Genomic DNA, 8,788 nt, shown 5'->3' on the forward strand with positions numbered 1-8,788 from the left:
AAGTGTACTGAGGCTTTCTTATGAATCCATTCAGGTTTTCTTCACAAGTGCTGAACGACTGTAATGCTGAATTTTTTTGTGATCTTTGACAGAGGCAGGATCCCGTAGCCTGGGGGCCGGATTTTGCTGCCATGTCTCGGGATGTGCTGAACATTCGCTATACCCTCCTGCCGTATTTGTACACATTGATGTATGAAGCCCACGTTCACGGAAACACTGTGGTCAGACCGCTGTTGCACGAGTGAGTGTTCACCAGTACTCAAGTTTATCTATAGTTCACACACAAAAGAAAATCATTTTGTCATCATTTGCTCCCATTTGCAATTTCAAAACCATGAGTTTTCTAACATCTATTCAAACATTAAGGGAACATTCCATTTGATCATTTTGCAAACATTATGAGAATGTTTCTTTTGAATGTTCTTGAACATTCTACTAAAACATTTCAGAAAAATGTTCCATGAATACATTTACAAAAGTGATTTTATATACAAAGAAAGCATATTAAATCCAGTAAAGTGTCTATGTGTATTTGTCACGTTTAAAATACATAAAATAATAATTGGTCATACTAACTTTTATCATATTTTTAATTATTAAAAACTATTATTATTATTTTGTGTGTGTATGTATACATATATATATGACGGGATAGTTTGGTATATGAACTGTTGTTACACTGAAATAACTCTTAGTACAATACAGAACTGTAGGTCTGTCAATTGTGTAAATGTTTGATTTTTGTATTTGTTTTTTGCTCAAAGTAAACAAATAATAGTAAAAAGGACATCATTTGAATGTATGGGGGGAAAACAAAATGTAAACCTCTATACTGTGTTGGGGTGTGAAAACCAGTTTTCATCTTTGACTCATATAATGTTTTTGTGCTAACGTTTGGAAAGTATTATAAGACCAGATCACTTTAAACAAATGTTCTATTGACTTTACTGGAAGTATTTTTTTTTTTCAGAACTTTGAAATAATTTTGCCATAACATTTAAGGAAGTTGTGTGAATGTAGCAAGGCCAGAGTTAATGATGACAGAAGTTTCCTTTTTTGTGTGAAATATCCCTTTAAGACCTTCATTCATGTTCTGCTCCTCTCTTTCCTTCCAAATATATCTTCATTACACCATCTTTTCTTTCTGACACTATTTTCAGTCCATCCTTTCGTTTCAATTACATTTCCCCCGAAGCACCATGGGAATGACTAACCAGAACTTGGGCGTCTGTATGGGTCTATAATCCTGAATCGAATGATTTTTTGTATTTTATTTTTGGTATCACTGCTCTGTTGTCCCGTCTAAGCTTCCTCTTCCATGCTGTTTTTAGCAGCCTGATCTATTGGACAGAATGTACTATTTTGTTCAGCCTCTCAACCTTTGCATGGTTTCATTTCATGCTCTTAAACTCTCTCAATTTTACCACTTTTTTCCCCTCTCTCTCTCTCTCTCTCTCTATCTCTCTCTCTCTCTCTCTCATGAACTGCATGAACACTGAGTGGATGATGTTCTGTACTGTAGGTTTGTCACTGATGAAAAAACATGGGACATCGACAGACAGTTCCTCTGGGGTCCCGCTCTTCTAATCACACCTGCTTTGGACCCGGTATGAACTCAAAAACACCCTGGCAATGGTCACACTACAAGCAAAAGTTTATATATATATATATATATATATATATATATATATATATATATATATATATATATATATATATATATATAGTGCAAAATGTTTTTTTTTTTTTCTTCTCATTTTTCTTGTTCTTTTTTTCCCTCATTGATTTTGTTCTGTGAAGGGTGTTACTGTGGTCAGGGGATACGTGCCAAATGCCCGCTGGTATGATTACCACACGGTAAGCAGTTTACCAACATGCAAGTAAGCATTTTATTAGTAAGCATTCAAATCTTTTTAATTGGATGTCAAATAAACAACAAATCATAATTTAGCTGGGTTCCAAACAAATTCAACCTACACTGCTTTGTCCTCCGTATATTGGGGTCTCTTATCTGCTTATGTGTGATTTTTGTCTTCCAGGGTAAAGCTGTTGGAGTGCAAGGACAGTTTGTGGATATGGATACACCGTTAACAAAAATTAACCTGCATGTGAGAGCAGGACACATCCTACCCTGGCAGAAACCAGAGAACAACACACACTACAGGTGAAGAGAGGCTGCGTCTTTGTTAAGAGCTGTTTAAGGAGCCATGTTTCTATAGTTGCATGGTACTTTTCCTTTTTCAGGAAGCCTCTTGCACCATAAACAGTCAATTTCCCACTTCTCCCAGTGCCTATAAGAGTTCACACTGTTTCTGAACACTGAATAATTAATCATATGTAAACGTGAGTTGTTCTATGTAAATGTATATATATATATATATATATATATATATATATATATATATATATATATTTTTTTTTTCTTTTTCTTTCTTGTAGTCGTTTGAATCCTCTGGGTCTGATTGTTGCTCTTAATGATGAAGGTGTAGCATATGGATCCCTGTTCTGGGATGACGGAGAGGGAATTAGTGAGTTTTGTGTGTGTGTGTGTGTGTGTGTGTGTAAGGTTGTCAATCATGAGGAAATGGATGGTTTTGATTCCTCTTGATGTTTCCAGTTCCATTAACGATTTATTCAACCCAGGCTCATTAGAAATATGTGGAAACATGACATTTCTGCAAAATGGTATTACTTTGTTGCACTGTATTATGATGCTTTCAAAGTGTTCAAGTGTTCAGCGAGTAGCTTTTATCCTAAACAATCAAATGCAACTGTTGCAACCTTTTATTAAGTGAAATATCCAGTGAATGGTCCTGATAGGTTAATGTTCTTGTGTTTGAAAGTAACATACTACCTACACTAAGCCACACCATAAACATATTGTTAATAAGTGATAAAAAAACATTTTTCTCTGCAGTGCAAGGCTGTACTGGGTGCACTACCGAGCAAATTAACAACATAATAAGATCCATTCATATGGAGCTAAATGTCAAAATGTGTTAGTTTACAAATCATATTCTATGGTAAATGGTTTCTCAGGTTATTATATAGTGTTGTGCAAAGAAACTTGTGAAAATAAGTCTTGATAAATCACTGATCTACCCCGTAATCATAATTGCTGTGAAAAGGAATACAATTTAGTGCCATAAGTGTGCAGTGTATTAGTGTTGGTCGATATGGTCATTTTTCATATCGTCATATCATCAGCCCGTGAGATCGACGATACATGATATTGCCGTGCATGGGTGGAGCAAGAGAGAGACTCTTTGTTCTTGTCATAGCAGAACTATTTGGTGTTTTAAACCGCGCAGGTGCGTGAGAGAGAGCCTATGGAATCACCAATAATCAGAAAATATACTGTATTTTTATATTTAATGTTAGTTTATCAGTATTTAAAACCGCTAGTTCATATATAGTTGGACACAACTGGCATATCGCGTCCTGTGACAAATTTGCTGCATTTGCGCACTGAAGTTATCAGTCTAATGTTCTGCAAAAAGAAACGGTGAAAATCAATAGTTTCATTTAAAGTCCAACACTAATATTGGACATAAATGAACACGCTAAATATAAAGTATTCAAAACAAAAATTAATATATTTGGAGTAAAGTTCAATCTCCAGACCGTGTGCGAGCCCGATGCACCTCCACAGAAACGAGAATGAGATGCATGCTCACATAACTGTGGCATTAAACTTAGTTTAATTATTTATTAGTCAGTTTAATAATCATTATTATTTTAGTTTAAAACATGAATAGGAGAATGAGCCTTATATCGTCTTGACTATCGACAGAGACCTCAGCTATTGTCGATATATCTCTGACTATCGTCGATACACAATACTACCATCTATCGACACAACCCTACAGTGAATTGTAAGTATAGACATGTTTTGGGATTTTAGCAAAAATGTAGGAAGAAGCACATATTTCCAGTGAGCTTATGTTGGATTTTTTTTTTTTTTTCTTGAATCAACTTGCTAACATTATTCTAATTTAAAATCTCATCAGCATTACAAGCAATGAAATTGTGTGTGTGTGTGTGTGTGTGTGTGTGTGTGTGTGTTAGTTTTTGTATTTGTTTATGTATATCATTTAAAATCACTTATCCCAATGTATTAAAATACTGTTCTTCTTTTTTTCTTTCTCCTAACAGATACTGTTCAGAATGGACGATACCTCTTGACAACTTTCTCTGTGTTTGATGTACGTTAATATGGTTTGAAGAAAGCTAAGTGTGCAGTTCTTTCAGATTTATTTGGATCGTGGTCATTAAATCCAATAGGGAATCCAAGATTGTCCATCTCACTTGAAGCCAAACATCTGTGGCCACTTTCTATTTATAAACCCATCCAGATCCAAAACCGTTTCATGCTGTGGCAGCTCAAGGCCACTTGGCCCAGGTCAGAGCTCTCTGGACGTCCTGTGTGTTTGATGTCATATATGCTGAGATTATTTGAGCAGTGGGGGAAACTCGGCCCTGTGGAGTTGAGAACTGTTTGTAAAACGAGGTCAGATTCAGCTAGTTGGAGTTGTCTCGGCACAGATGTTACATAAATACTGAAACAACACAATTTTCTGTTATTATTCATTCTGTTCAAGTAAGATTAAAGTGAGTTCATCTCAAGAAATGGGTCATATGTCCAAGTTTTTGCATTATGACATTGCTTACAAGATAATTTAAGTGAATTTTCCTCCCAAATATTCATTACTATAATGCATCTTGATGTTTTACTGTCAGCAGTTATCATATTCAACAGTATTTTTGTTCGTACTGTAAATGGCCATGTGTATGTAATAGATGTGCTGTGTTTTGTTTCTAGCGGAATCTTACGAGCAAGGTTTCTGTAAATGGGCTGGCCGAGGCTGAACGACTGACCCTGGGTGTCGTGAGGGTTTGGGGTGTTACAGAGGAAGTCTCTCAGGTTACCATGAAAGTGGATGGGAAGACTGATACCACCTTGGATCACCACTATAACCCTGAGGTGAGATGCTTCACGCAAACATATACTTTAGCCATTCATATACCATTCATGCTGTCATGGTGTCACAACAACAGATACAATTATGAGAAGTTATATATATAACTATATATATATACAGTATATATATACAGTGTCAAAAGGTGTCGAAAAAATAAAATCTGTTTTATTTTTATTCAGTTTTATTTATTTGAAAATAAGTAAATAAATCATTACCATGCAATGTTTAAAAAAAAAATTTACCAGGTTGATAAATTAATTGTATTAAAAAAATTTGAAATGCAGCTTTTAAAATAATTTTTTTAATTGATTGTTTTTGAAGCTATGTATTTGCCATGTGTTTGCCAGTTTATAAAATGATTGATTTTAGTAAAAATGTTTAAATGTATGCAGTTAAATAGTTTAATGTTTTAAGAGATATCACTTTCATGAGAATGGGGAATTTATAAATACTTATTATTTATATTAAAAATTATTTATACAGTATGGAAGAGTTTGTTTGCTTTAATTTATCCTGGTCAAATTTCACCCCAAAATCAATACAAGGAAATATATAATTACATTTATTTAATTATTATTATTTTTTATCATTATTATTTTGAAGAGACATTTTACTTGTAACATTTCTAAGAGATATTATTTTCTTTAAAAAAAAAAAAAAAATATATATATATATATATATATATATATATATATATATATATATATATATACAGTATATATATATATATATTATATATATTATAATAATATTATATAATTGTTATACTATAAAATTTTTTTTTACATATTATGGAAGTATTTGTTTGCTGCCTCATTGCTGAGAACAATTTATGTGTGTGTATACATGTATAAACCATAATAAGAATCATTGAAAACAATTTAGGATCTAGACAACTTTACAAACAGAATTCCTCCCTGTATTGTTTTATTTGTTATCCTAGTCCTCCATACTTTCACCCATGCACAATGAGTTTAATGAAATACATAGAGAGGTTTACATTGTCCTGGAATGCTTTTAAGAGCTGTATGTGCATGGACCGCAGCATTTCTATTAAGACCGCATGCAGTAGCTCCAGAGTCTTATAGGAATCATGAGAAGCAACGAAGGGAGGGAAATGACTAAGAAACGGTGTGCGTGTGAATCTGATTAACTAGTGTTCCAGCACACACCAAATCATTTATCTTTCTTAGTATTTCCCGACTGCATAATAAGTCTGAAAGAGGCGAGGCGAGGCAGCTCCATCTGTCTCCATGTGTGTGTTTGCCCATATGTCAGATCAGAGGTGGCGTTTCCCAACGATTCGCTCGAACATCTTTTATTTTTCTTCATCATGCCATTACGAGGTCATTGACTGAATTGGTCTGTTCACCCAAAAATGAAAATCTGCTTAACATTTACTCGCCCTTAGCCATCCAAGATTAGTTCTTTTCTTCATGGGAACAGATTTGGAGAAATTGTGCATTCCATCATTTGCTCACCAGGGAATCCTCCGCAGTGAATGGGTGCCGTCAGAATGAGAGTCCAAACAGCTGAGAGAAACATCACAATAATCCACAAGTCCATCAATTAATGTCTTGTGAAGTCAAAAGATGTGTGTTTCGCATAAACAAATCCAGAAAAAAGTTTGAACTTCAAAATGTTGTTTTCAGCTAAAAAAAAATAAGAATGCCTTGATGGTTTGGCCCAACAAACATGTAGCTTTCCATTTCATTATAGTGGATTATTGTGATGTTTTTATCAGCTGTTGTACTCATTCTGATGGCACCCATTCACTGCAGAGGATCCCCTGGTGAGCAAGTGATGTAATGCAAAATTTAGCTTTCATTTTGTCTGAAAAATAGCATTTTTCTTTTGGATTACTGCTCCCTTCTTCTCCTTCAGATTCAAGAGCTGCAGTTTGACGCAACATCAATATCTCACACCATTGAAAAGTCTTTCACAATCATCTGGACCAAAACTTAGTCATGGACTGTCTACGGAGACCATCTTGAGCCAAGAGTAATCGCAACTATTTCTGTTTATTAATGAATGTTCAGTCAACTAGTAATTTATTTAGCATTTCTCCTGGAAGCTTTTTATGGTAGATATCGTCTGGACTTAAAACGTTAAATTATTTCTTGTTTTGTTGATGTCTTTTTGGTCTGGATCTCATATTAGAAATAGATAGTGGTTGTGCAACGTTGGGCCTAACTTGGAAGGCATTCTGCAATGCTGGCATTTGGAGAAGAGGGAATATAACGATAACCCTTTATTATTGACAATCACAGCTTTTTAATGAGAAAACCTCGTAGCGGTGGCTACCTGCTGGGCTTGCTTCACGCACGACTACAGTTTGATGTAATGATATAATAATCAATTAATCAAGCTGTGATTCATTCTACAGTAAACATAATGATATCAATTAAGCAATGGATACTGTAAATTGATTTCTTCTCTAACTGGCAATCATAACGAGCTGGAGAGCTGTTTAGATGCTAGCCAAAAACAGTGATAGTTGAAGTGTTTTTTTTTTCTCTTTGTGAAACAGGACGGAACCGTTCTAACTGAGACTTTTATTATGCAAAAGGGTTTTATCCATGGCATGTATTTAATTAACGGAACAGCGGTCCTGCTTTCCACAGTTTTCCTACTCTCGTCAGGCAGTGAGGAAATGTACAATTATTCATGGAGTTTACACAAATTTAACTTGATATAAAAACATCAACTCTGCCTGAGTCGGTTGTTTATTTTAAATTATTATTATTATTATTATTATTATTATTATTATTATTATTATTTTATTTGATATACAATATATGGATGGATAATACAGCTGTAACCTGGAGAAATATTTTAAAATGGCAATAAAGTGATTTAAACCTCAGTAAGGCTGTGACTGCTTTGACTTGCTGATTTTATGGTAATATTTGCTTTAATCTCTGAAGAAACTTTTTTTGTTTCTTTCCCGCACGCACGCAATCCAAACATCAGTCAAAAGTCAGGTGCATTAAAAACAATCAAACTGACTCAAATAAATCAAAAACAGACAGATAATGTTGTCTTGATTTAAGCAACCCTCCAAACAAAGACTGGCATTGAGAGGAAAGTACTCCTGTAAAAAAAAAAAAAAAAAATAGAGTCAAATAACAAAGACGACATGAAAGATGAAACACACACTCAAGTGACTTCAAAGCATCGACGTGTGATTGCGAGTGTTTGCGATGTCTGAATGCTGGGAATACATCAGATAGAACATGGTTTGAAAACAGAAGTGCACAGAAAACATCGACACAAGCTGATCCTGAACACTCACGCTTTGTTTCCACAAAGGTTACAGATGTGGAATCACGGTTTCACCTGGAATATAAAAAAAATATATATTTAAGTATGCATGTAGTTTTGTGATGAAGAATAATGTTTTTATTATCAGTGATAAACAATTTCGGTAACACTTTAGAATAAGGTTCCATTATTTAATGTTAGTTAATGTATTAATTAACATGAACAAACAATGAATAATACATTTATTACTGTATTTATTCATCTTCGTTAATGTTAGTTAATGAAAATACAGTTATTCATTGTTAGTTCATGGTAATTCACAGTGCATTAACTAATGTTAACAAGCACAACTTTTGATTTAAATAATGCATTAGTAAATGTTGAAATTAACATGAACTAAGACTTATAAATGCTGTACAAGGATTGTTCTTGCTTAGTTCATGTTAACGAAAGTAGTTAACTAACATTAACTAATGGAACCTTATTCTAAAGTGTTACCACAATTTCTAATAGTTTTAGTTGACAATAACAACATTGTGTTC

General features: G+C 34.0%; 1 pseudogene; it reads left to right on the forward strand.

Annotated features, from left to right (window-relative positions):
- Positions 1-7,065, forward strand: part of LOC113093592 (sucrase-isomaltase, intestinal-like) — a 42,630-nt pseudogene extending 35,565 nt beyond the window's left edge.
- The last annotated feature ends 1,723 nt before the right edge of the window (positions 7,066-8,788 follow it).

Source organism: Carassius auratus, unplaced genomic scaffold (genome assembly GCF_003368295.1).
Source record: "Carassius auratus strain Wakin unplaced genomic scaffold, ASM336829v1 scaf_tig00215108, whole genome shotgun sequence".
Lineage (NCBI taxonomy): Eukaryota > Metazoa > Chordata > Actinopteri > Cypriniformes > Cyprinidae > Carassius > Carassius auratus.